The sequence below is a fragment of the Notechis scutatus genome, chromosome 1 (genome assembly GCF_049901735.1).
Source record: "Notechis scutatus isolate UNSWTSFEM ecotype Mainland chromosome 1, rNotScu1.2, whole genome shotgun sequence".
Lineage (NCBI taxonomy): Eukaryota > Metazoa > Chordata > Lepidosauria > Squamata > Elapidae > Notechis > Notechis scutatus.
The window spans coordinates 235790288-235818208 of NC_142009.1; the positions used below are offsets into that span (position 1 = coordinate 235790288).

The window sequence follows — 27921 nt, forward strand, 5'->3', positions numbered from 1 at the left end:
CAGTAGGTCAAGCTTCCATTCTTTGCTGCCTTTAATCTTCTTTATGGCCTCCCAGATATGTTAAGACATGCTATGTGAAGACTTAATAGGTAAATTGTTTATTGTCTAGTCTTACAGATTTATATTCTGAATGGGGGAACATTTCACAGTATTAGGCATTGTAGTTTGTAGTTAATAATACAATTCAGTTCCTTGTGATAAAGTCTACATATAGAAACTAACACCAACACTTGTATGTAGGATCAGCTCCACAAGTGCATACCCCAGATGGTAAATCTGCCTGTAACATTAAATGCACATACTACACTTATTTAATTTATTATTAGGTTTACCACAATAAGTACATTTGGAACTACAATCTCAAAAATCACTATGTTTTAAATCAAATACTTAGCCCTGCTGTCAACCACTGGTGCTTCCTTTTGCAATGAGAATGAGAATGGGGTCTTCTCAACAGGCAGTCTTTGTGATTTGAAGGCTCTTTCTACACTGGTTTTCAGAAAAATTGACAGATAAAAGAGTTTTCTGGCAGGGGGCCTACTTATCTACAGTAGTGCCCATGTCTTGGAAATATTTCAGTCCTTTGCTCTAATGGATAATCTAATATTTTCCTGTTCATTTTGCCCTTCTAGTGGTTCTGCCTTTATATAATCTGTAAAATTTGGATTCTAGACGTACCTGAAAATTAGGGCCAATTGAAAAGCTTTTGATTCAGTGCCCAGCTTCTTAAAGTTTCTAATCTGCAAAGGCTTTAGCAAATGACTAGAGTTTAAAAAATATCAAGCAGACATATTTCATTTTTGGCAGTTCTCCAAACAGAGATTGTTTTTTCAAGCCCCCCTGTTGATTACTGCCAAGAAAAGTGATAGTTTGATGGTGTGGCCTTAACATCAGAAAAACACAGGCTTTTAATTATTTTTATGAAGCATGTTAACTAGTTCTCAACAGAAGCTCCTTGTTATATTTTCTTTTAGTTTAGCATCAAAATCAATGTGCAACAGGGATTTCTTCTTTAAAAATACAACAGTTATGGCTTATAATTAAAAAATAGAGTTCTTATAAGATGGTATGATTTAATTATTTTGACATGTTGGCATTTCTCATTGAAATGGCTCTTTAAGTCCTATTGCTAAAACAACTTTGTATATTACTTCCAAGAAAATAGTACACTGTCATTTAAAGAACAAAAAGTATTGAGTTAAGAATTTATTTATTTGTTTATATGTGTACAAAAATGTTTGTTGTCATGACCTTTAACTGGATAAAACAGTGCATCACAGTACAACAATTGTTGAACCAAGTACCTCAAATGGGCTAATTTACAGAATGTGTGCAAAAACCAGGACCCATAATTCTTGAGGGAATGAAATTTGGGGGAGTTGTGGCTGCTTCAGTGCTAATGCCTCCTGCTCTTCTGCTGGGTTGTACCTGCAATTGCATCTTCCTGACCCAAACTGCCTCCATGAGTCCCACTAAACCAGCATCTCTCACACATGCCCAGGCATCCTTCACAACCTATACCTTCCTCTGCTGCATCCCTGGTGCAGACCCATACACCCTTCCGAACCCACACAGCTTCTCTCATACATCCCCATGGACCATTCCTGATCCACACCTCCACAACACCTGCTTCTTGCCTCCCCCACCCAGCGGTAGCCATTTACCTGCCTGCTGGTCTTAAACTGGCAACTTCCCCACTGACATTCTCATTGAAAGCTTTCCATAAGGAAAGTAAATGGGGAGGCCTGCATTAATTTGAGGGAGGGAGGAAGGAAAGGAAGAAAGGAGAAAAGAAAGAAGGAAGATAATGAAAGGGAGGAAGGAAGAGGAAGGAGGGGGAAAGAGGCAGGGAAGGAAGGAAGAAGAAAAGGAAAGAAGGGGGGAAGAAAGGAAGAGAAGGAAAGGAAGGAAAAGGGGAGGGAGAGAGGGAAGGAAGCAGGGAAGGGAGGAAGGGAGAGAGGGAAGGAAAGTTGAAAGGACGGAGGAGACAGTAAGGGAGGAAGGTTTCCTTTCTTAGAAATTCAATGGGGAAGCCAGCAGGAATTCAGAAGTTGCTCCTGCTTCCACTGTTTTTTGCCCATCTGTGGTCATTCTGTTCCTCTGTTTAATTAATGAAATATCTCTGAAACAGTGACCCAACGGGGCATGGGTTGTCAGGTATGACCTAAATCTTAATTTCCTTTGAAGGTATTTGCTCAGCATTACAAAATTATAAATTTTAACTCAGCATTCAGGTGACGGGGCACTGGACCAGAAATGCATACGTTTATGAACTTTCATTTTTTTTCTAATTGACCATGTAATGCAAGAAATCCATCATCAGCATCTCCTACTGATTCTTCCACTTATTTTACATCAGATAAAGGGAACCTATTTGTATTGGTAGGTACTTTTTAAATTTCAAGAGGATGTCATTGGCATGCCCTCATAAAATGATTACCTATATTATAAATGGGAGTTGCCTATAAGCAAAACAGAGTCAAAGTTCACAAACATGCATGTTTCAGAAAGCCAACTTGAGGACGCTGCTGCTGCCACTCCCTCTAGTATCTCTGATGCTGTGTACCTCCTTACTTAACTTTTGTCTCACGGCTGGCACATACCCAAACAAAACACTGAACGACTGTTGCCAATCATTTGTGCTAAATGATTTCTAAATATGCTCATGGAGCTTAAAATTACCCTTGTAAAAACAAACAGAAATTTGTAGGTGCTTATGTTTGCTTTTCCGTATACCAGTTTCCTATTTCTTTTATTAATGAAATGTTTCTACAAAGGGAAATTAAAGTCAGATGGGGCAGTGATCCTGAGAAGTGTAAAAGGAGGTGTCTACGAGAACAGATGCCCAGAGGCACTTAAAATTAACTCCTGCTCTTCAAGATCAAAGCTTTCTGGGAAGGATGGGTAAAACCTATTGAAACTGTAGAGAAGATTTTATTATTTTAAGAAAAAGATTTTATTTAACAAAGATTTGATTCTACTCTATACAAAAATTGGTACTATTTTTATGGTGAAATATTTATGTCTGTCGAGTAATGAAAATCAAAATGAAATAATATTCATTTGCTTGGCTAATCTCTCATTTTCCCACAATCACTCTTCCCCAAAACATGTATTTGATTTGCATGGGAAAACATGCATTCAATTAACTTTTTATTTTCCCTGTAATATAAATAACAGATTTGAGGGAGAAATACAAAACTCAGTTTGTAAAATTAAAGGGCTAAACAAGTCAACAATACTGTGAATATAATTAACATATTAATGTTGTAATAGTTTGCGCTCTTGGTTCATTGTCTTGTTTTATAATAAATGGTTTTTATTGTTTGTTGTTCTTTTTGTATAACATTTTAAATTTCTTTAGTAGGTAGAGCACTATTGAAGTAAAATAAACACCATAAACAAGAGTAAGAATCTGGGAGGGAGGGTACCAAGGGGAGCCAAGTGACAAAACATATGTCTTGATCCAAACCTTGGCTTTTGAACTTTGGCTAGATATTGACATGCAAGTAGACCAGACTAGGCTTTGTGCTGTGGCATCACCAGATTCATCTGTCATTTGTTTTGTTGTTATGGCTTGCTATGGACACATACTGCAGCTGTAGCTTTAAAGATTACCAGTCACTGATGCCCTACGCTACCATTATCTTATTCTAAAAGGGACAATGAATCCCAAAATAGACTGTGGCACATATAATATCAGCATAGTAATTGAACACATAATGATATCATTAGTTCCACTAATTTATTTATTCTCTTTTGTTAATGACTTTAATAAATTATGGATCAATTAATACATTTAACTCAACCAAAAATAAAGAAGTCAGCTGATCATACGGTATAACAGGTTGTTTCCTTCTAAATGTTTGTCGAGTTATATAACCTTTGCTATGAGTCTGGTCATATCAGCTCTAGTTACCATTCCATGTGGTTTCCAGCAGGGTTCTTTATCTTAGTTATTTGACACTAGTCATTGATCTATAGTTGCTTTGTTTAATATAAAGTTAAGAAAATGAGTAATTGCCATATGTTCATGAATGGGCTGCTAAATACTTATCTTATTCCTTTACTTTTATCAAATAAAATGAAGATAGGTGCATAATTTTAGTTGACCGTTTTTTTTCTGCAAGCAATTGCTAAAGTCTTTCAGGAAAGAAATAGATATTATACCTGCATTCAAAATGCTTCAAAATAATGTGTTATCCCTGAGCATTTTAAAACTATAGTATACAGTAGATTTTTTTTCCTAGGGTGTTTCCAAAGGAATAAATAACACTGTCTTTCATAGTAGTATCTGATCCAATCTCTTGCATTTTTTGGGTTAGGCTTCTAAAAAGCTGATAGCTATATTAAACAAAAATTGAAAGTAAGCAAATGTTAGAACAGGGCTCTCCAAACTTGGCAACTTTAAGACTTGTGGACTTCAACTCCCAGAATTCTCCCAGCATAGCTGGCTGAAGAATTCTGGGAGTTGAAGTCTACAAGTCTTAAAGTTGCCAAGTTTGGGGACCCCTGTGTTAGAAGAAAAACTCTTCTAGACTTTCATCTTTAAGAATAAATAATACTATAGAGTAAATTGTAGTTTTCAAGAGGCTAAATTACCTATTTTTCAATATGTTCATAGTTCCAAAAAGGAGAGAGATTTGACGAGCCATTTGGAACCTAAGGGCACTGGACAATTACATTGGACTACAACTGAAGCTACCATTTTGAACAATTTTTTTACATCAATAGAACTATCCAAGGTGCACCTTTATCTTTTCTTCAGATCAAAACACTGCAGGTTCTTCATGTTTCCTTAAAGAGAGTAACGGTTTAAAACCAGGGCCCTTCCATTTCAACCTACATTGGTACCCAGATAGTTCACAAAATTAATGGCAGTATTTGGACATCTGAACACCCAGCGGGTCCATATTTATGGGTACCCTGACAATTTGTTCATGATTGTGCATCAATCAGACTATTCAGCCCATGTACAAATGAGGAAGGGATTATGGAATTTGAGAAAATTTCTTGCCTTCCTCAGGACAGATTTTGTACCTGGGGGTTCTAATAAACACTAAGCAGAAGAGAATTTTGTTTTGCCTAGTCTCAAGAACACATTGTGGGAGTCCTGACATCTAGGGGGAAATTGCTCATGGGCCTTGAAAAACTATAGGAAATGATAATTGTGGCATGGGAGTCTGTATTGCGGGCACTTGGTCAAGGATCACATTGTGACAAATGCCAACTTAACTGATTGCGTAACTCATTCGATGAACCACTTTACTCAGGGGCATTGATCCTAGTATGAACCCCATGAATTGGAGTTTGGGTTAGTGTATTTGAGGTTCACAACTCTGGCTCACGCAATGGAGAGGCATTTTGGATGGGCAAGATTTCTAAAATATTTACATTAACAGTAGTCAGGGGACTACAAATCAAAGGGACTCCAGAGTGGGGTGGCATCTGTTAAACAAGTGGAAATCAGAAGACAAATTGAGCCAACAGAGCTTTTCTAAGGCCGACTAGGGCTTCATCCTTAGCATTCCAAAAAACCTGCAGGTTATTAGTTTGTTGCAGCAGAAAATTAGTTGATTCTTTTCTTGTTTTAGAATGATGAGATAAACATAATTAATGCCTTGTTGCTCTTTGGCCAGAGAGATTACTGTCTGTGTTTGCCAGTTCCTACCTTGAGAAAAATAATTCACAAAGATGCTTGGAGCATGAATGAACGTAATCATTTCTTTCTGGCTTTGGAAGTCTTGGTTCTCAGCTTTAATTATGAGCTTGGTTCTCAGCTTTAGTTTAGTAGTAGAAGAATAGCAAAAAAAATTGCGTTCAAACTTTCTGAGTCAGGGCAACTTCCTTCACCCCAAAAACACAATGGCATCATCTTTGTGCCAAGAACTTCAATAGGAACACCTTCTGAAGGCCATCTTAGCATGCAGTTGATCAAGCATAGTGAGAATGTACTGGAGAGGATTGCATTTCAGAGCTGCTGGATTTTTTTTCATGCTGAGTTGGACAATTATTTGAAGGAGGCACAGATCTTAGAATCAAAGAAGACGTAAACAGAAGCCAGTGGGATAATTGGGAATTGAGTGTGTGTGTTTTGGGTAGGGGGGTCCTTAAAGGGTTGAAACAGTTTAGCTTTGAGTGGAAAAGATGGAATTCTTTCCTGTCAGGTTCATTTTATGGTGCCAAAATGCCACTGCACAGAAAATCCATTTATCACTCATTTGGGAACTGTTTTTATGACGCACTGAGCCATAAGTAGCCATATTTGAGCCTAGCACATTACATTAATCCAGCCTGCATAATTAATACTTCACTAGATCATACAAAGTAGGAGATTTAATCAATTAATAAACCATGATTCAGTTAACCATATGTAAGCAATATGTGAACCAGCCAATCATTTTGTCACTAACAGCTACAATTTAGAATCATGGAAATCATTTTGAAACCTCAGACTTTGGTGGCAAAGTAGAGATGCCACCAACATTATAGTCTGCATTCTTGTGTGAAATGTCATTGTTGATTTCCCAAATGCTGTATTTGCCAAGTACCTTAAATACCTGCATAGGACTTACAAAGGTATAGGCCAGTGATGGCTAACCTTTTCAGCTTGGTGTGTCGAAAATCGGGAAAAAGTGTAGCCTTCCTCGGGTCGTGTGTCACTTCAAGAAATATCAATAATTTGGTTTATGACGGACTGGGCTGGGGTGATCACACAGGGATGTGAAACTCGTCTCCCTGGTCTCAGGGCTGCAGGTGCAGGATGTGGGGATCGGAAGGCCACCTTACAGGGCTGTGAACCTCATGGATCTCCTTTCCTCCTGTAGCGTTCCTGAGGTAATGAAACTGACAAACCTCAGTTTATGGCGGTTAAAACTGGTTCTCTGCTGCAAAGATCTTGCGGCAGCAGTGACACCATGCCTCCACGCAACAAGCAGGGAGCAGGGATTGGAGCAGAGCACAGGCAGCTCTAAATGTGCAGGTTTTCCCCACACCAACAGGCGTGTCAGTCAAAGTGCCTTGGCGTGTCACAAGTGACACGCGTGTCATAGGTTAGCCATCACTGGTATAGGCAGAACCTTTTTATACTATAAATACTGAGTAAAAAAGAGAAACAGCAATGTTATCGGTTAAGTGTCTGGAAGGTTGTTATTGCCTTGTGTTGCTGGGTTCTCAAACAATTTGGAAGGCACCCTCTTGGGATTTGGCTGAATTGTGCCAGGAATCCTAGCTATACATGAACTTGTGGAGTTGTCCTAACTTGTAGAGACATTAGAGACCTTCAAAAGTACAGACCGTCAAATTTCTAGGTTCTATCATATCACAAGACCTAAAATGGATACCTAATGTCAAAAACGTCATCAAAAAAGCACAACAAAGAATGTTCTTTCTGCGCCAACTCAGAAAGCTCAAACTGCCCAAGGAGCTGCTGATACAGTTCTACAGAGGAATTATTGAGTCTGTCATCTGCACCTGTATAACAGTCTGGTTTGGCTCTGCAACCAAACAAGACAGATACAGACTTCAATGGATAATTAGAACTGCAGAAAAAACAATTGCTATCAACCTGCCTTCCACTGAGTTACTGTCAAAAAAGAGGGCTGTGAAAATATCAACAGACCCCTCATATCCCAGACATAAACTGTTTCAATTCCTTCCCTCAAAATGACGCTATAGAGCACTGCACACCAGAACAACTAGACACAAGGAGAGTTTTTCCTGAATGCCATCACTCTTCTGAACAAATAATTCCCTCAACACTGTTCAACTACTTACAGTCTGCACTACTATTACTATTAATCTTCTCATCACACCTTATCACCCATCCCCTCCCACTTGTGACTGTATGACTTAGTTGCTTGTATCCTTATTGTTTATATTGACTGTTTCCTAGTATAATTTGATTGCTTATTGTAGCCTAATTAAGTGTTGTACCTGATGATTCTTGACTCTTGAGGAATGTATCTTTTCTTTTATGTATACTGAGAGTATTTGCACCAAGACAAATTCCTTGTGTGTCCAATCACACTTGGCCAATAAAGAATTCTATTCTATTCTATTGTGTTTTAAATGCTACTATTACCAGAACTGTGTAATTGGCCCATGAAAGGAAGCGGTTCCTGAAAGCCATGCAATGCTCGCTTTCACAACGGTTAAGAAAACAGGCAGATAAAGGATGGGCTTAAACCGAGCGCCCTTAATAAGTTCCATTAAAAAAAAAAAAAAAAAAGCTTCCCCCACCCTCCAAACTTCGCCCAGGTCCTGGCGGGCAGGGCAGTGGAAGCAAACGGTGGTTGGTCCGCCGGGCTGTCCTTCTGGCTTCCCTGTTCCACTGTAGCTCTGCCCATACCTGCTGGCGGAGAGCAGCTTTCGGGGCGGGGCTTAGTCCGGGACGGAAGGCGGGGCTCACCGACCAGTAGAAGAGAAGAACTCTTCTTCCCCGGACTGGTTGTGGTGGGGCGAGGCTGCAGGTTGCGGGGCAGAGGAGGGGAGAAGCCGACCGCTCCGGTGCCGAGCCGCTACTCCGCCTTGTAGGAGGCGCGCGACGAACTTGCAACTAGCGAGGGCTCCCTCGGCGGAGAAGAAGCAGGAAAGAAACGCGAAGTATCTCTCGCCTAGTAGAGCCGAGCCTGTGACCTTGCGCAGTGGAGGAGGAGAGTGGCCGATTCCGAGAGAGCGAGGAGGCGGAGGAGGAAAGAAGCCGCGCGAGGAAGAGGATCTGCTTTGCTGAAGGATTCGTCCAGGTAAAGGACCTGAAGTATTACGGACCAATAAATTCCGAAGTCTCTTTTTCCCCCCCTTTCTATTTCGACAGGTGTGCATTTATTTATTTTTGGTCCGTCCTTTTGCAGCCCCACTGCTGGGCTCGTAATCTGGAACACGCACCTGTGAGTAAAATCCTTGGAAGTCAGTGCGGACTTCCATCTGAGTAGGATAGCATGGGACTGCGCTTTATCTCCAGTGCTGTAAGCCACAGGATTTGCAAATGGGCGCCCAACGCGATCTTCTCAAGGGATCCGCGAAGTAGAATTTGGACTGGCATCTTCCTAGCCCGATAACCTTTCTCCTTCCTATGCCTTTGAGGTCGGACTCACCGCTGTTAACAGACCTGACTTCCGGGATAGGCTTGCCCTTCCACAAGTTAGGGTTCAGCCAGTTGACAAACTAATGCTTTTTAATTTTTTTTGTTATAATTATTTTGTCCCTTTCTGAAGGAGGGTGGGGCCTCTTGGCAATCTGCCTCTCCTAAGTCCTCTATGAGTGGCTTAGCCTGTTATTCCTGCTTCATTCTCTTCCCCCCTCCTCTCCCCCTTGTCAGAGTTGCAGATCCTGGTAATTTTAGCGAATATTTTTTGGAGGGCAGAGTCACTTTTCTGCCATTCATTATTGTTCGTTAGTATTTTAGATGATTATGCCAACATGACAGGTTATCTGGAGTTCCTTTTGCATTATTTGGCAACAGTGTGAGGTTTTCTCTCTGAATCAAAATCTTGAGGGGGAAAAAAACCTAAATTATTGAAAGTAAATGATTGAAATTACAGGACGAGTGTAGCAATGACAATTTTAACCTCTAGCACCCATACACAATCAGCTAAGGCTCAAATTTGTGTGTGTGTATGTATGTATGTATGTACACACATATACACTTTGTTACCCTTGATTTGTAAGCATGTGGCCTCTTCCATGAACTCTTCCATTTAGATAGTTGGCCCACCCTATCCCTAAGGCTTCATAACGTGTATCAACAGCTATTGTAACCTTGTTACAATAAACATGCATAGCACCAGGGTCTAAAATTACAATCCTATGTACTTTTTCCCCCCAAGTAAAGTAGTTATACTGACAGTAGCACTTTTTTTACCCCTCTGTCTTTGAAAGTGCCAGGTTTTAGAGATATTCGTTTCTGCTCAAATTTCTCTAAATTAGAAATATTTTATTGTTATATTTCAATATTCAGCAAGTGATTGGTAAATGATGAAATGAGTGGGCCCAGGTGGCACCAGCAGTACAGCAGACTTAGTTTTCATGGTGCTAATATATTTGCTTTCACCCTGGCAACATGATTTCAATCTTCCCATGGCTTCATCTAAAGTTAAGGAGATAAAGAAAATAGGCTTTTTATTATACAACTTTATACAGTTCTTAGCATTAACCAATCTCTTTGCAACCTGTGCAAAAGTGCCAGTTGCTTTCTACTTTTTCTGATTTGTAGACATGAAAAATTGCCTGTCAGTGCAAAGAATGTATCTTTTAGGTGCTGGCAAATTCTGTAGTATCTGTCATTTCAGTTGGGAGTTGATCTGCTTCTTATTTCTCCCTGCATTTTTCCTAATGTAGCACTGAACCCTTTTCATCCTTCTGCAGGATATATGCTGCATTTTAGAAATTACTGTGTGCCACCTTTCAAGATTTTCCATGTCAGGAAACTATCCTGAATATTGGAGGCTTAAATCATTTTACTGTATGTTATGCTGATCTGGCTATTCACTTAGGATTTGCCTATATTTGCCTGTTTTCTATTTTGATATTTCATATTAGGTAACATAGAATCATGTGCCTGAGGGCTGAAATCCTCTAAACTTTTGTTTGTTTCCAAATTCCTGTTACTGACATTAATTGTAATCTTATTCAAGTTGATCATCTTTTAAAGAAACTAATAATGAACATCAGGATTAGTCTGAATTGCTTACTAGTACTTACTGGGTACTAATTATAATTAGCCTGACAGAAGTAGTGTTACTGTTGCTAAGGAATATTTTTGGTCAGTAAAAGACTTAGTGCAAGATGCAGCAGTGGATATTAAATACAAATATAATTCTGTGATTCTTTTGTGTGTGTGTGAAAGATACTGTAGTGTAAAGGGATGTGACTAGGTTCATGTTGTAGATCATGTTCTGTTTGAATCATACTCTTAAGCTGCAGTGGCTCCTTGTTGTAAACCATCTTTCACACTGTATGAACTACAGTGGTTGGATTTGCAGAAATACTGAACTAAAACCAAACAAACAATTGCTGAGCATGCTATAGAAATAAGCACTCTTCAGATTACTTTTGCTTTATTGTTATATTCATCCAGATAGTACTGTATTGATATCCAAAGTATCAAAGATAAAGACATTCTCTATTGAACTATCTTTGGGATAGTATTATTGTAAAACAAAAGTAATTAACATATATATTGTAAGTAAAAATAAGCTGGAGGAGTTAGGTTTTCTTCTTTAAAGATAACATTTTGGTAAAAGCTAGAATTGGTAAAGAAGTTAATTTTATTAAGTAATATCAGACTGCTTTTTGCTTTTACAGCATGATCATATGGCTTATCACTAACTCCTTATCATTTAAGGAGGAACTAGGCAACCTCTGACCCATTGGGCCATCCTTTCAGAGATATTTACTTACTAGATTTCTCAGTGCCTTCATCAGTGACACAATTTCTAATGTACTGCCTTCATTGGAAAAGTTGGGATATATTCAGAGATGTATCTGCCTTGAATATATCCCATGTTGAATGGTGTAGCACAATAAAACATCAACACAGGAAATGTTTTGTGACACTTTGTATGATGTCATAAACTGCTTTATGCGAATGTGTGGTGACGGTGCTGGCCAGTTTGGTATAATGGTTAAGGGCTAGCTTAGAAAATAGGAGACTGTGACTTCCAGTCCCATTACCGACATGAAAAACCAGCTGGGTAATTTGGGGCCAGTCACTCTGTCTCAGCCTAACTCACCTCACAGGGTTGTTACTGTGGGGAAAGTAGGAGTATTTGCTATCTTGAGTTGTATCTGAAAAAAGACATAACTGTAAATAAAAATAAAATAAAAATCTTACACATATCATTTACATTTAATTTTCCTGGTTTTAAATATCAGATCCTGTATAATGGCTAATTATGCATCGTAAAGCAGATAAAGAGACTGCTAATTTTGTTGATTAGGAGTATGGTTTGGAAAGATTAGAAAGGCACATGCCCATTCATTACAAAATAAATGAATATAAATGAGTTCTTTAAATGTACGTGACTGGATTTTTTAAAACTTTTCTGATCATTGACCAATTTTCTTATCTGACCAAATCTGACCAAAACACAAGTTTTTGAAAGGTTTTCATAGTTAAAGGATTATATTTAATAGAACCATATTACTGTGATACTGAATGATATCTAACATCCCTTTTACTCTCACTTTTTAGCAGGCTTCACAGTTTTGATCTAATCAGGCTGGATTTCTGGACAATTTTCCTCTTAAGCATGAACTAAACTGAATAATACTACAGTAGTTTGTGTGCAATGTGTTTTTATAAAACCTATACAATCTTAGCTGAGTGTTAGGAGAGCCAAGGGCTGTAGAACAGATTGAGAAGTTGAAGAAGCATCCCAGAAGAAGGTAACAACAAACCTTGTCCACATTATTACCAAGTAAATTGTGTGGGCGTGTACCACATAGTCAAAAGGAATCTTTATGGTAATATTTTCTATAACATCAGCAACGCTGATATAATTATCCTGAATCAGTACAAGCATATTATAATTACTAACACCATCATTTAGAAAATGTAGAAAACTAATCTCCATCATCACTGGGTTAATTTTTATCCTGTTTGTCTTACTTTCTAATTAAACTTATTTCCTGTTGCTATCTTTTTTCCTTTGGATGTCTTATTTCTTTTATTCTTTATCCTCATATCACCATGAGCATCTGCATTAGGGTGATTATAACCAGTGGTGGGATTCAAATAATTTAACAACCAGTTCTCTGATTTCTTCCAACAACCAGTTCGCCAAACTGCTCAGAAAGTTAACAACCAGTTCTCCTGAAGTGGTGCAAACTGGCTGAATCCCATTACTGTTTATAGCTCCCAGCATATGGTGCTATCTCTATTTTGCTTTTTTGAGCTTTCCAGTTTGACATCATAACTGGGCTCACATATTGCGCTAAATTATGCTGTATTATATAAATCATATTTTATTATTTAGCATTGTATATGAACATCGATTTATACATTCAGTAAAACAATAGCTAAAACGTAAATTTAGCAAGCTGTTAAGTAAAGCATGTAATATCTACAACTAATGTCCTGTTCTAAATATCTTTAGCAGATAGGTTTTCCCACATAGCCAATTGCATATGGATTTGTTCTATATCCTTTCTATCTGGGCAATCAAAAACAATTTCCAATTCAATCCTTAGGGGTAGCTTTTGCACCAGGTATTTCCCATTGTCTGTTGATATTCTCCTAGGAATCTTTTAAAGCAGCTTTGTTAGTTTCTCTCTATGTTAAGTATAAGACAAAATGAAATACTATTAGCAGTTGATTAATTGTAGCCTATTACTTCTAGTTTGTTCTGAGTTGCACCCCAATCTTCCTTATAAACACCTAGAGTTTCTGGGGTATTATTATTATTATTATTATTATTATTATTATTATTATTATTATTATTATTATTATTATTATTATTATTGCAAAATCTTAATGCACTTTCTTGCTGCAAGTAACATTTTATTATTTCTTTAGAAGTCTCAATAAAAATTATATAAACAAAAAACCCTAACACAAAGCCATATATATAAAGTAGGGAAAGAAAGAAACATAAAATCAAGGAAAAAACAAAGCGCAGGGGAAAAAGTTGAAGAAAAACAGAAAAAGAAAAGAAAAAAGATATAAAGAAGTGGATTCTGATATTCTTCACAGCAGCAGTTACAAATATATTTTAATCTCATATATTCCTGTTCTAAGAATAATCTAATCATCAGAACCATTAAATCACAACTTCACTTTTGCCATTTTTACACAAGAAGACCATAAGAGGTTTCCAGTCATCAGTAAATATATCTTTTCTCTAAATAAGAAATGTTTACAGAAAAGGCAACAAATGATGTTTTAAAGGAAATTATGTCTGAAAGAGATTTAAAGCAAACTCAATAGTTTATCCTGGAAGTTTATCTTGGCTTTCAATCTTTAACTTAGCAACTGGAATTTGGTTTCAAGGAGAGTGCTAGATTTCCCCTTCAATGCCAACATTTGCAAACTTTGTGCCAGGCAAATAAGTCATCATAGCATCTGACTGCTCTTCCATTACAAGTTGAAGTGTATCAGCCTTTAAATAGGCAACACCCAGTACTATCACCCCATCTCCAGAGGCAAAGTTCTGGTAAATAAGTTGTCTGTTTATTCCCCAAAGATCAATCTTCAAGATTATTTTGAAGAAGAGAGAAATTATCTTGAAGACTGACCTTCTTTCCCTCCCCGCAGAATCATCCTTTATGAAGACAACAGAGGAGTTATCACTCTTGGAAAGATCTTTACTGTCACTCACTGACACAAACATATACACAAAACACTGAATATTTTATCTTATCTTTCAATTCTAGCTTGGTGTCCTTTGTAAGCTTGATGAAGAAAAATTGTATTTTCTGCAGTGTTTTTTTTAATTACACAATAGTTGTCTGGAGATAGAAGAACCCTGTGGTAAACCATATCTTTCCAGGTTCGTAAGAAAACACTGAACGTGCCTTTTGGACATGTCTATGAACAGCTTTTCGACAAAAATATGGTGAAAAGTCACATTTTTAAAAATGTGCTGCAATAAACTTGCCCAACCTGAGGATTTCTAGACTTGTGGATTTTAAATCCCCAAATTCTTTAACAAGCATGGTTACTGCTGAATATTTTCATGTCTCAAGTACACTCAGATTGTATGTATGTATGTATGTATGTATGTATATGTATGTATGTATGTATGTATGTATTATGTATGTTAGATACTGGCTTTGTGTTCTTTGTGAACCAACTGCCTAATGATAAACTTAAGAATTATGTATGTTCAAATGATATATGTGTTGAAGTCGTATATTACACTAAGCTACTTGTTTTACTTGTTTATTAAATAAATCACAACTGGGTACACATAGCACATAAGCCAATGCTAAATGTTCTGAACCTCAGTATGATTTATAAATCCGACCGTTAGGATAATCCTCACAATACGTAAATCAAGCAGGTCATTTTCAGTGAAAATCAAATCAGACCAAACTCACTCTCTCCGTGGTTGTCATTTGTAAAGATTTCCACAAGAATTGCAAATTTTGCACAATTTGAACTTTCTACAGGGGCAGATAACTCTAAATATGACTGTCCAGACTCAAAATCTGATGCAAATTGTCCTTCCCTCACTTGCTGTGAGAAAGCCCTGTTTTATGCTTGTCATCCACATGCAGTGGGATCCTGGGAAAAAATATTATGTATGATTCACTGCATGTAGATAACAAGCATAAAACAGGGCTTTATCCCAAAGAATGTAACAGCCACTCAGTGTAGAATCTTAACCCTCCAAGTTCATGTACTCCAATGGGTGACAGTATAAAGCATACTTAGTACAAACATACAGAAAACTATCCCAAAACTTTTGTGCAGTTCTTAGAAAGGATGCCAAATTTCAGTTTTAATTATACTGCTCGGTAATAGAAGTTTAGCTGGGACACATGCTGCAAGTCAGTTACATTGCCATTAAAGTTAACTAATTTAAACTGAGAAAATATTAACACAGTTAAGCATTTATGTCAGTTGAGTTCAGTAATTACTATATGCACTGAACTTGAATTGTTTCAACAAAAACACACATAAACTCTTTAAAAGAATTGAGAATACACATCTACAAAATCCAACTGTTGAATTTCCATCAACAAAGGGAGTGAAATCTGTAGTCTAAAACATGATATGTTAGTAATGAACAAATATATGAAAATTATATGGTATGTGAAGTTTTATAGCACTTTTAAAACTACTATATTACAGTGTTTATTATATGTATGCTTTTAAACTAAAAAAAATGTTAACACAGTTCATCATTTATGCCAGTTGAGTTCAGTAATATGCAACATTTATTTCAACAGAAACACATATAAACACTGTTAAAAGAAGGAATTGAGAATGCATATCTATAGGTAATTATGACTACTTATCAATGATGCTACTGAATGAGTGGTACATATTTATTATTGGTATTTGAAGTTCTAGTCATTGCCACATCCCTGTAATCAAGTGATCATGATTCAGGTGCTTGGCTTGCATAAACCAAGGGCTATAAACTTGCAGGCTGCAAACGATCACAGGATCATTTGTAGCCTTCTCTGCCAGCTTCTCGCAAGCAAAATCAATGGATGAGATAGCAGGGAAAATCACAAATTGCTCCTGCCTCATTTTTCCCCAAGGTGCCCTATACAGTGACAATCCTTGGGATCTTATACTCTGTAACATCCCCTGCCTACCTGCACTCTGAGTTGTGTCTCCTTATACTCCATAGCACCCATCCTCCCCCTGTTCCCTCAGTAGCTCCTGATGACTCACCTGTGCTCTGTAGCACCACCTCTGGCCCCTGATCCATAGTACTCATAGCCCCACATGCTCCACAGTACTTCTATAGGCCTCCTGCACTATGTAACACCTGACCACAGCACTCCACAGCACCTGTCCACAGCGCACACATCCCACCCTTCCCATGCTCCTCGCCTGGGATTTCCATCTCTTCTCTTTAACAGCCTTCATGGTCCTGGGATTATGATGGCAATTGGGACTGCCAGGATTGTCACTGCTAAGCAGTCACGGGACATTGCACTTTGCGACCGCATCGCTAAGCAACAGGAGTTCCAATTCCAATTGTCCTAACCCAATGACTACCTATATTAACCTTTTATACATGGGCTGAATTGAGCCATTTGCTCAGAACTGAGCTAATGCTATGCAGAATACAGAGATGGTACAGTTCCACATCAAAGTTCCATGGTTTGACCCGGTCCACGGCATGACTGATATGGGCCCACGCAAAAAAAAATAAACCCCTATCCATGGGATTCAGGCAGCACATGAAACCACAACCTCTCTGGTCTGCAGAAAAATCCTTCTCCACAGAATTGGTCTCTGGTGCCCAAAAGGTTGGAGGCCACTGTTGTACAGTGATGGCTAGTGATGTTTTTAAAAAGTCATTTTAAGTTTTGTGTTGTGACACAGCCATTTGCACTTTACATACAGTTATTTATCTACAGTGACTAATTACAGTTCTAGAGTTGAGCATGATATAAATACACACATTTCCCATGATTTGCATTTGCCAGAAAGTATTTTGTATTTTCAGTCACATGCTTACAGCTCAGCAAGTATTAGTTTACTAATCTGTATCTTACGCAGTTGTCTTGACTTGCCGTTGCTGATATTGCTGCACTGAAAAACATCTGTGATATGTGGAGGTGTGAGAAAAAAATGGGATTGTCCTCCTTTGCCTTTCTGTTTATCTGCTATGTAGAGACTCGCAAAAGCTCATGTGTTAAATGTTTAAGGACAATATAATATTCTTTAATTAACTGACAAGCCTAGGTAGAACCCTGGTTGGGAAATAAAGTTGATAGTGGCCTAGTTGATAGTGGTCTGCTTCTCCAAAACTTCAATGCTGCTAAAGTCAGATCATTTCAGTTTCATTCTGAATCATAAATGCAGCATAGAAAAAAGCTAAATTATTTTAACAAGCGTTACTAGCAATATACCAAATGTAAAATAGGAAAGCATTCAACATTTTTCACTTGACTGATCATAATTTGTCACTAGGCCATTAAAAAGTGGTTCTGTCATCAATGTTTTTGGCTCTGTATTTGTCAAGAAATAACTGATCTAAAGGAAAGTTGCTTTTACACACAGCTGGAAAATGCTGTGGCATTTAAATTCGTCTATTATTATTATTAACTATTATGAGTGGGGTGGGAATTTATTGCAATGCCTTGTCAAGCACATGACTTCCAATATAAAGATAAAGGGTTCTTTGAGTTCAACTAGATTGTTGTTCACTATATGACACATTTTCTCAGTAGCAAAACAGAAATCGTTTGTCTTTGCCACCTTCTGGCATTTTTTTTGTTTCTAACTACAGGTAGTACTTGACTTACAACCATTTGTTTTTGATCATTTGAAGTTACAACAGTACTAAAAATAGTGACTTATGGTTGGTTTTTCACACTTAACAACCATTACATCATCCACATGGTTACATGGTCAAAATTTGTGTGCTTGGCAATTGGCATGTATTTATTACAAGTTGCACTCGTGATAATCATTTGGAAGCTTTCCAATTGGCTTTGAACAAGCAAAGTCAATGGAGGAAGGCAAATTCGCTTAATGACTGCATGATTCACTTAGCTGCAGTGATTCACTTAAAAATTGTGGTAAAAAAAAGTTGTAAAATGAGGCATAATTCATTTTACAACTCCCTTGCTTAGCAATTCAAATTTGGGCTCAATTGTCATACATTGAGGACTGCGTACACCTTTCATTGCTCAGAATCCTGGTCCCACTTGCTTAATAAATAAATAAAAATATAAATTACTTTTTTTGTTTTACGTTTATCCCATCTTCATTATTTTTATAAATAACTCAAAATTACAAATATACCTAACTCTCTTTCTTCCTATTTTCCCACCAACAACAACCGTGTTAGGTGAGTTGGGCCTAGGAGAGAGTGATTGGCCCAAAGTTATCCAACTGGTTTCAAGTGGGACTAAAGTTCATAATCTCCTGCTTTCTAGTTTGGTGCCTTAACTACTAGACCACAATGGCTCTTCCATTTATGCTTTCAGTGTCATTTGAAAAAGAAACTTTTGTGTCATTCAGTAGTATTATATAATAACACGCTTGTAGAACAAGAAGGTTGGGACAAAGAAGAAGCCATATTTAATGATCAAGTAATTTTATGTGGGGGGGGGGGGGAAGGAAAGGGGGGAAAGAGGGTGAAAAGTTTAAGATTTGGAAAAACAACCCTGTTAGGTATAACATTGATACCAAATATGGTTTGGGTGAATAAATATATAAAACTTAGATATCATGGTTTAAGTGCTTATCACTTTAAGCACAATGCAGCAGACAATTAGCCGATTAAGGGTGCGGTTAGAAGTTACTATATAAGGAAGCATTAGAAGCTGGAAAGTTTGCTTGCTGGCTGTCTGTGAGTTTACTGTCTGTAACTGTAACTGTGGGCTGCTGCGACTAACAGTGATTACTGACTGTGAGTGCCTGTGACTGAACTGTTATTGTTTGCTACTGTTTGCTGAATATCCAGCGTTTGTTTCTCTGGAGAGTGAAACCGGAGGAGGAGAAGATATCTTTATCGGCTGATAAAGATATTGCAAGGACTCTTAACTTGGACTATACTAGTGAGTCTTACTGGATGGAAATACTGTGAATGAATTAATGGACTGAATGACAATGCTTAAACTCTAACTGGATTAAAACTATTTAAACTACAAACAGTGTTTGTATTCAGTGTGTGTATACTCTGGGGCCCTTCCGCTCTCCTTTGGCTGCCTGGCTTGACTACTGCTGCAATACTCTGCTAGGGGTTAATCCTCAAACCCTAACATTGGTTATGGGCCCAGCAGCATAGTCTAACTAACCAGGATATAGCAGAGAGAGTTGGTGTGAGTTGCACATTACTGTAAAACAAACTGTTTTAATTAGTTTAAAATAGTCAAAATATCTGAAGAGTAATGGCACAAGTAAATTTGTCACAACTGTCCATGATATCCAGGCTGGATGGAACAAACTATGTTTCATGGTCAATGAAATGTAGTTTACTTCTACGCAGAGAAGGTTTGTGGGACATTATAGCAAACCCACCAGATGTGAGTAGCTGGGATCCTGCTAATGATGATGATAAAGAAAAGTTACAAGACTTTAAACTGAAGAATGAGCAGGCTTTATGCATCATAGGACTGACTCTCTGTGATCAGCAGCTTGTCCATATTCGTGGAGAAGAAAATGCTGCAAACTGCTGGGAGAACCTCAGGAAGATTTATGTTCGGGACAGTGTAGGAGCACATATAAATCTTACACGGAAGCTTTTTCAACGCATCTTCAGAGGAATGGAGATATGTTAGTTCATTTTAAACTGTATGAAGAGCATTTTTCAAGATTTGCAAGAAAAAGAGCTTATATTTAATGAACTGCAACAAGTCTACATAATATTATCTTCATTAGATCAAAGCTATGATGACTATGTAACTTCGTTAGAGGTATTGCCAAAAGAAAGCCTCTCATTAACCGAGATTACAGGCAGGCTACTAGAAGAAGCCAGAAGAAGGCGTGAGCGTGACGAGCTGAGAGAAGATAAGAAAGAAGAGAAATTATCTTCAAAGTTTGAAAGAAACCAGCAAAGCAAAGTAAAGCACCTGGAAGAAGAGAATTTATCTTCGACAGCATACACAATTAAAAAGTGTTTTAATTGTGGAGGCAGAGGACATCTGGCAAAGTTTTGCAAAAAGAGAAAAAGCCAGAATGTAATAAAGCCAAAGAAAGCATTTGAACTAGCCACGTTTGGCAACTCTGATGTGAAGAATAATTTATGGGTGGTTGACAGTGGCGCATCCCACTGCATCACAAGAGATAAGACAAAATTTATAAAAATGTCTACAAGTTCTCAACATATATCACTTGCAAATGGCTGGAACCTGAAAGCGAAAGGTCAAGGTTTTGCACGTTGTCCGTACATAAACCAGGATATAAAAATGTTGTATGTACCGCAACTAAAGTTTAATTTGCTTTCAGTAAGGGTATTAGATAAATTAGGTTATGTAATTACTTTTAAGGATAATAATTGCATAATTGAAAAAGATAACAAAAGGGTAACTGCAGCTTTAAATGGAACATTATATGTCTTAGATAATAGTAAGAAAGGGGAGGCTCAGACTGTATTTAATAATATAAAGCCTCATGATGAATGTATCCATTTATTGCATAGGCGTTTGGGGCATGTAAATTTTAAAATGCTAAAACGTACAGTTGAGTTATCTGAAGGAATAAGGTTAAAATCTTGTGATAAATATTTGCGTTGTAATGTTTGCTGTGAAGATAAGAGCAAAGTATTGCCTGCAAATAGGCTAAATGGTTTCAAAACAAAAGAACCTTTAGAAGTAGTATTTGCAGACATAATAGGTCCAAAGAAACCCAGTATGGGGGGTGCTAGATATATACTGAGCATTATGGACCATTATTCTAGATATGGGTTTTGCTATTTAATGAAAAGCAAAACTGAAACATATCAACATTTTTTCAATTGGCTTAGGTTTGCTGAGAGAAAGTCTAAACGACAACTGATAACCCTGGTGACAGATAATGGCACGGAATTTATTAATAACAAATTCCAGAACAGACTTAAGGTAGCTGGAATAGAGCATAAGAAGTCTGCTCCATACAGGCCAGAACATAACGCTTTTATTGAAAGAAGAGGCCAAACACTACAGGCAATGGTTAGAACAATGTTAAATGATTCTGGGTTACCTGATTCTTTGTGGGGGGAGGCTACAATGTGTGCTAATAACATATTGAACAACGTTGTTAATACAACAACAGGTGAAATTCCATTCACCAGATGGCATGGCAGGAAACCTGATCTAAGTTACCTGCACACATTTGGTGCACCAGCATGGGTGCATATTCCTGCAAAACTCAAAAAAAAAGGGCAACATAGAGCTAAAAGATTTTTCTTCGTTGGTTATCAGGCAAACCATAGGGCATATAGATTTTGGGAGAAAGGCACATCTAAAGTGTTATGTAGTGCTAGTGCCCAATTTCTAGAACATGAAGGATGGGAGAAATTAGAACAGGATGCCAATAAAGATGTAATTATTGAATCCTATCGAAATCCCATTAGTTATCCCTGTAACTTTAAAAATAAAGTAAAGAGACAAATACAGGATGAAATAGTGCCCATAAAGGAAGAAACAGATTCAATAGCTGAACAGGATGAGGAAGATGAACAGGTAGTAGTTCAACAAAGTCCTCCTGTAAGCCCTGTAATTCCCAGAAGAACTACACGTGTATCTAGACCGCCTGATAGGTACCAGGCTAACACAGTGTGCCAGATTAATCAAGTTCCTAATTCTGTTGAAGAAATTAAAAAGTATCCTAATAAGGAAAAAGAAAGATGGTATGCAGCAATGAATAAGGAACTGAATTCATTAAGAGATATGAAGGTGTATGAAAATGCCAAATTACCTGTAGGAAAGAAATCCATTGGCTGCAAATGGATATTTAAGGTAAAAATAGATAAAGATGGTAAATTAATCCATAAGGCAAGGTTAGTAGCCCAAGGTTTTAGGCAGAATGCTAATGACTACGATGAGGTGTTTGCACCTAGTCTTAAGGCAGCAACCTTGAGAGCAGCTTTAGTGTGGGCAGCTAGTAAAAAACTATATAGTTAACCATCTAGATGTGGAAACTGCTTACTTGCACGCCCCATTAAAACATATTATTTATATGAAAAAACCTGTTGGTATTAAAAGTGAAAATAAGGATAATAATGATTGTTGGTTGTTAAAGAAAAGTCTCTATGGTCTAAAACAATCAGGCTATGAATGGAACCAGTATATTGTAAAGGAACTAGACAATATAGAATTTAAAGCTGGTTTAGCCGATCCATGTCTGTTTAAGAGGGAGACAAATGGGAAAGTATCATTATTATTACTATTCACAGATGACATTGCATTGATAACTGAAACTAATGATGAAGCAAATAAAATAATAGCATCATTAGGAAAGAGAATAAAGATCAAGCAATTAGGGGAGATAAAGAAGTATCTCGGTTTGAATATAAAGAAAACACGGAAAGGTTTTAAGATATCTCAGGAAGATAAGATAAGCAAATTACTAAAAGATTACAAGATGGAGCTTTGTAAGCCGGCTAAGACTCCAATGAGTCAGGAGTTTAGCAACACTGATGTACAAAGCCCTGAGTTTGATAAGGTGATTTATCAATCTTTAATTGGTAGTTTGAGTTATATTAGTAATTGGTCTAGACCAGATATATCGTACTGCGTGAATCAGTTGGCTAGATTCAATTCTGCACCATGTGAAAGACACTGGAATGCAGCTAAGAGGATATTAAGATATCTTAAAAAGACAATGAATTATTCATTGTATTTAGAACCAAAGGGTGATTTAATTCTAAGTGCATATGCAGATGCTAGCTTTGCATCAGAAAGAGACACTAGAAAGTCGACTTCAGGAACAGCCATAATGCTGGGTAATACATTAATAGGCTGGAAGTCAATAAGACAACAGCATATAAGTTTGTCTACTATGGAGGCAGAATTCTCCTGTTTATCATTGTTATGTACAGAATTAATAATGTATAAACAAATGTTAATTGATATAGGTATAACTATAGATTATCCTATAATTATACATGAAGATAATCAGGCAGCAATTCAAATGGCCACAAATATTGGAGTAAAAACAAGGAGCAAGCATACAGATCTAAGATACCTAAACGTGAGACAATCTGTAAGAAGTAAGATGATTCAGCTAGAGTACTGTATGTCGGAGGACAATTTAGCTGATAATTTTACTAAAGCCCAAGGTGCCAGTAAGCACCAGGAGAGTTGTGAAAAATATGGGATTAGATTGTAAAGGTATTATATATTTATTTCACCCAAAAGGGGAGTATGTTAGGTATAACATTGATACCAAATATGGTTTGGGTGAATAAATATATAAAACTTAGATATCATGGTTTAAGTGCTTATCACTTTAAGCACAATGCAGCAGACAATTAGCCGATTAAGGGTGCGGTTAGAAGTTACTATATAAGGAAGCATTAGAAGCTGGAAAGTTTGCTTGCTGGCTGTCTGTGAGTTTACTGTCTGTAACTGTAACTGTGGGCTGCTGCGACTAACAGTGATTACTGACTGTGAGTGCCTGTGACTGAACTGTTATTGTTTGCTACTGTTTGCTGAATATCCAGCGTTTGTTTCTCTGGAGAGTGAAACCGGAGGAGGAGAAGATATCTTTATCGGCTGATAAAGATATTGCAAGGACTCTTAACTTGGACTATACTAGTGAGTCTTACTGGATGGAAATACTGTGAATGAATTAATGGACTGAATGACAATGCTTAAACTCTAACTGGATTAAAAACTATTTAAACTACAAACAGTGTTTGTATTCAGTGTGTGTATACTCTGGGGCCCTTCCGCTCTCCTTTGGCTGCCTGGCTTGACTACTGCTGCAATACTCTGCTAGGGGTTAATCCTCAAACCCTAACATTCCCCAAAAAAGAATAGTTTGAAAAATAATTATAATATTAGGAAGCAACAGAAGAGAGGATCACAGAAGAGATAATTAGAAGTAGAGAGACAAGGGGGCAAAAAGTGGAGGGAGAAGAAGAGGGGGAAGAAGGAAAGGAAAAGAAGTTATAAAAGACAGAAACAAGATATAGAGAAACAGGAAAAATGTATAAGGATTGAAAGTATAAGCCTATTTAGAGACAATGGGTGAAAATTTAATTGAAAAAGGGATTCTGCAAAGGTACATAAGATAGTGTTGTTATATTAGAAATAGAAATAATTTTAGAAAATATGAAACACTGTATGACTAAAATGTTAGATAAAATACCTATTGTAATGCAGTGGAATGTTTGTTAATAAATGAAATAAGTGAATGAGAGAATGAAATTAGGAAAGGATGGGAACATTTTAACTATTAATGATTTATAAAAATATAAGTGAAGAGAAATATGGGGAAAAAAGAATTAATTATGGAAAGTTTATAAGTGTTCACAAGGAAGTATGATATTTAGTTGAAAAGAAATGTTAAAGATGTTAAGATTCTAACTAATATTAATGATAGAATTGGAATGGAATGTTTTATTTACTATTGTTTTATGTATGTATGTATGTATGTATGTATGTATGTATGTATGTATATATATGGTATTCAGCTTTGTTCAGGTATTTTCCCGTCATTATAGTTGTGCTTTTAAAGTTGTAGCAACGTTTTGGCAGAATCTCATCTGCCATCATCAGGCTTCTGTACGGAGCACAATACAGACGAACACAATACAGAAGCCTGATGATGGCAGATGAGATTCTGCCAAAACGTTGCTACAACTTTAAAAGCACAACTATAATGACGTGGGAAAATACCCGAACAAAGCTGAATACCATACATGTAAGTACCCACGAAAACTTAAGAAAGGAGAATTTGTTTAATGGGAAAAGATAATATGAAATTGAAACAGGACAGACAAAAGTATAAATATAATGATTGGAAAGACATTGAAACTTAGAAAAAGATATACACTATAATTGAATTTAGATATGAGATAATTAAAAATAAAGTTGAGAAAACCAAGGGAGGGAAAAAATTATGGAGAAAATGTTAAAATAGTAATAAGATATGGAATAGAACACAAAGATGAATATGAAATTGAGTTTGTATCTGTATGAAGAAGTGATAACCTGGGATCATGCTATTCTCAAAAAAAGATGTTTTATTTGTATTTGCGAAAACCCAAATAAAATGTATATAGTAGTATTATATAATAATACACAATACTTCTTTTATTATTTATATTTATCTCCTGTAGCATATCTGTATGAACAATCTGTTAAATAATTTTTATTTCAGTGGGTTACTGAAAAATTAGAATTTCCTTTTTACGCCCTTTAAAATAAATAGGCATTTTTGTCCTCTGAAGAAAATAAATCCACTCCCATGATATGCTATTTGTTTTCTCAAAGCTTGAAAATTGATCCTGTTCTCAAGATATCTTTTTGCCAATTTCAGATAGTAAGAAAGCAGGTGTTGCCATCTAGGTGAGTCAAGTATGAGGGTGTGTTCTTGGAACTCATTATTCAAAATTCTACACAAGGAGACCTCTGTTTATTTCACTTCCAATATCATACGTGCATGTAAACCTAGTGGGGAAAATTCTTAAGCTTATTTTAGTATATAAGTTTTATTGATTTATTATGTACCATCAAGCTGGTGTTGACTCTTGGCAACTACATAGAATTTATCCAGGGTATATCCATCACTGCTATAATTGAATCATGTACTGCTGGCCATGTTTTTGCTGCTGGTCCTCTTTTTATTTTATTTCCTAACCTTTCTGTGCAATAAGAACTTCTCAAGGAAGCTGAATTTTTGCATATGTTCAAATGATGATTTCAGCTTGATGAAATGAGAACTCAAATTAATTTATGATCTTTTTATTTGTTTCCTTGGTTATCCATAATATTCTCAGGAATCTTCTTCAATCCCAAATTCAAAAGCATCAAGACTCTTTTAACCCTGTTTCTTCAAAGTTGGCTTCCATAGACTACTAAGGAAACCATTGCCAGCATGATTCTGGTCTTTGTTTGTTAATCTACTAGTGAATCTGTTAGGTTTGCAGATCTGGGAACCTAATATAATAAATGTTTGGGTTCATTATGTTTTGTACTACTTTCCCTGAAATTATTTATGATGAAGAATTTTATTTTGAAACTGTATTAAAGCCCAAGGTCAGTTGAATAGTTCTGAATAGTGAATTGCTGGGTTACATTGTGAAAACAATCAGCAAATCTCCTTAGATTTTAGTATCTGGCCATACATGCTGCAATATCAGTTTTTCTATTCATTCCATTTAATTATGAGCCAGCAGTGTGCTGCAGTTTCCAAAAAAGACAATGTAGTCTTAGGCTGCATCAACAGAGGGATAATATGAAGATCATCTGAAGCAATAGTGCTGCTTTATACTGCACTGGTGAGACTACATTTTGAATACTAAATCCAGTTTTGATCACCAAGGTACAAAAAAAAGATGCTGAGATCCTAGAAAGTACAAAGAAGAGCAACAAAGTTAGTAAGGGGTCTAAAGGCTAAACTGTACAATGCACTGTTGAAAACTAGATATGTCTAGTCTAACAAAGAGAAGGACTAAGAGGTAACATGGTAGTCATCTTCCAATATTTGAGGGAGTATCAGAGAAAGTGTGTGGGGGGGTGTTTGTGACCCATTCTTCAAAGCATCTGAGGGCAGGACAAGAAGTAATGGTGGAAAATCATTAGAAAGAGATCCTGCCTAGAACGAAGGAGAAATTTCCTGAAAGAAAGAGCAATTAATCCGTGGGACTGTTTGCCTCCAGAAATTGTGGATGCTTCATCACTGGAGATTTTCACGAAGAGATTAAACAACCAGAGTGGAATTACGTCTCCTGCTTAGGCAGAGGGTTGGACTAGAAAATCCCTAAGTCCCTTCCAACTTGTTATTCTGTGTTCTGTGTTCTTGACTATAGCCTTTTACATTTTTCCCCATCCTACAAATTCAACAGATCTTCATGTGCTGATGCTGGCTATCATATGCTAATGAAAACTGGATTGGTTTTTATCACCTAATTGCAGACTGCAGCTGCTAACATTACCATCCCTTTCTTTTGTTGTGACTGAATGTCCACGGCAAACAGCTTGTGTTAGTAAATATACATACAGCATATTACGGTAGTGGCAATAGTTGGAAGTAATTGGGACCTGACTCGAAACAAATACTGTACACACATTACTGGCTCTGAAGGTGATGTGGATAGACCTTGGACTACAATGGGGGAGATATTGGTGTTTATTTCTTTTCATTTCAGAAGCAGTCTTCTCACCATTGCATTTCAGTAGGTTCTCTAATCCTATTAATAATATTTTATACTTAGTCACTGATGATGATCTTTCTATTTTCCAGAGGATGAACTGTTAAAACACTCATTTGCAAATCCTTGAATTTGGAGATACTGTAGAAGAGATACAGTGTGTGTTTGATATTTTTCCACAGTTAAACAGGATAGGAGGGAGGAAGACATTTGTTCGTGTCAATGTTCACTTAACATCTCAGAGCCAGATTTAACCAGATCAGTTGGCACTGATCCCTGGGGAGAAAGCCAACAGGTACTTGGGCATTAACAGGTTCAGAAGGATGTAGATGTTTCAGAAAATATAAGGCAAAGCCAACGTTAGAAGTGGATTATTGGGGAACAAAAAGGATATGGAAAAGGCTCGTTTCAACAATATTTTGAAAAAGGAAATGTGGTATATGACCATTTGTGTAGATGATAGAAATCTCTGAGCCAAAAGAAT

General features: G+C 37.0%; 2 protein-coding genes across 5 annotated transcripts in view; one reads left to right on the forward strand and one right to left on the reverse strand.

Moving 5' to 3' along the window:
* The window catches only part of LOC148133278 (uncharacterized), a 191435-nt gene that overhangs the window by 74253 nt on the left and 89261 nt on the right, over positions 1–27921 (reverse strand). The window lies entirely within an intron of this gene.
* Positions 1–27921, forward strand: part of RASSF7 (Ras association domain family member 7) — a 114786-nt gene that overhangs the window by 29447 nt on the left and 57418 nt on the right. Inside the window, exon 1 of one of the 4 annotated variants that reach the window (XM_026668203.2) lies at positions 8385–8744. The exons of 1 other annotated variant lie outside the window; for it this stretch is intronic. The gene's annotated coding sequence lies outside the window, so the exon portion shown is untranslated. Of the gene's footprint in view, positions 1–8384; positions 8745–27921 lie in introns of those variants that run through there. 2 more of the 4 variants (XM_026668207.2, XM_087950789.1) reach the window with 2 other exon arrangements.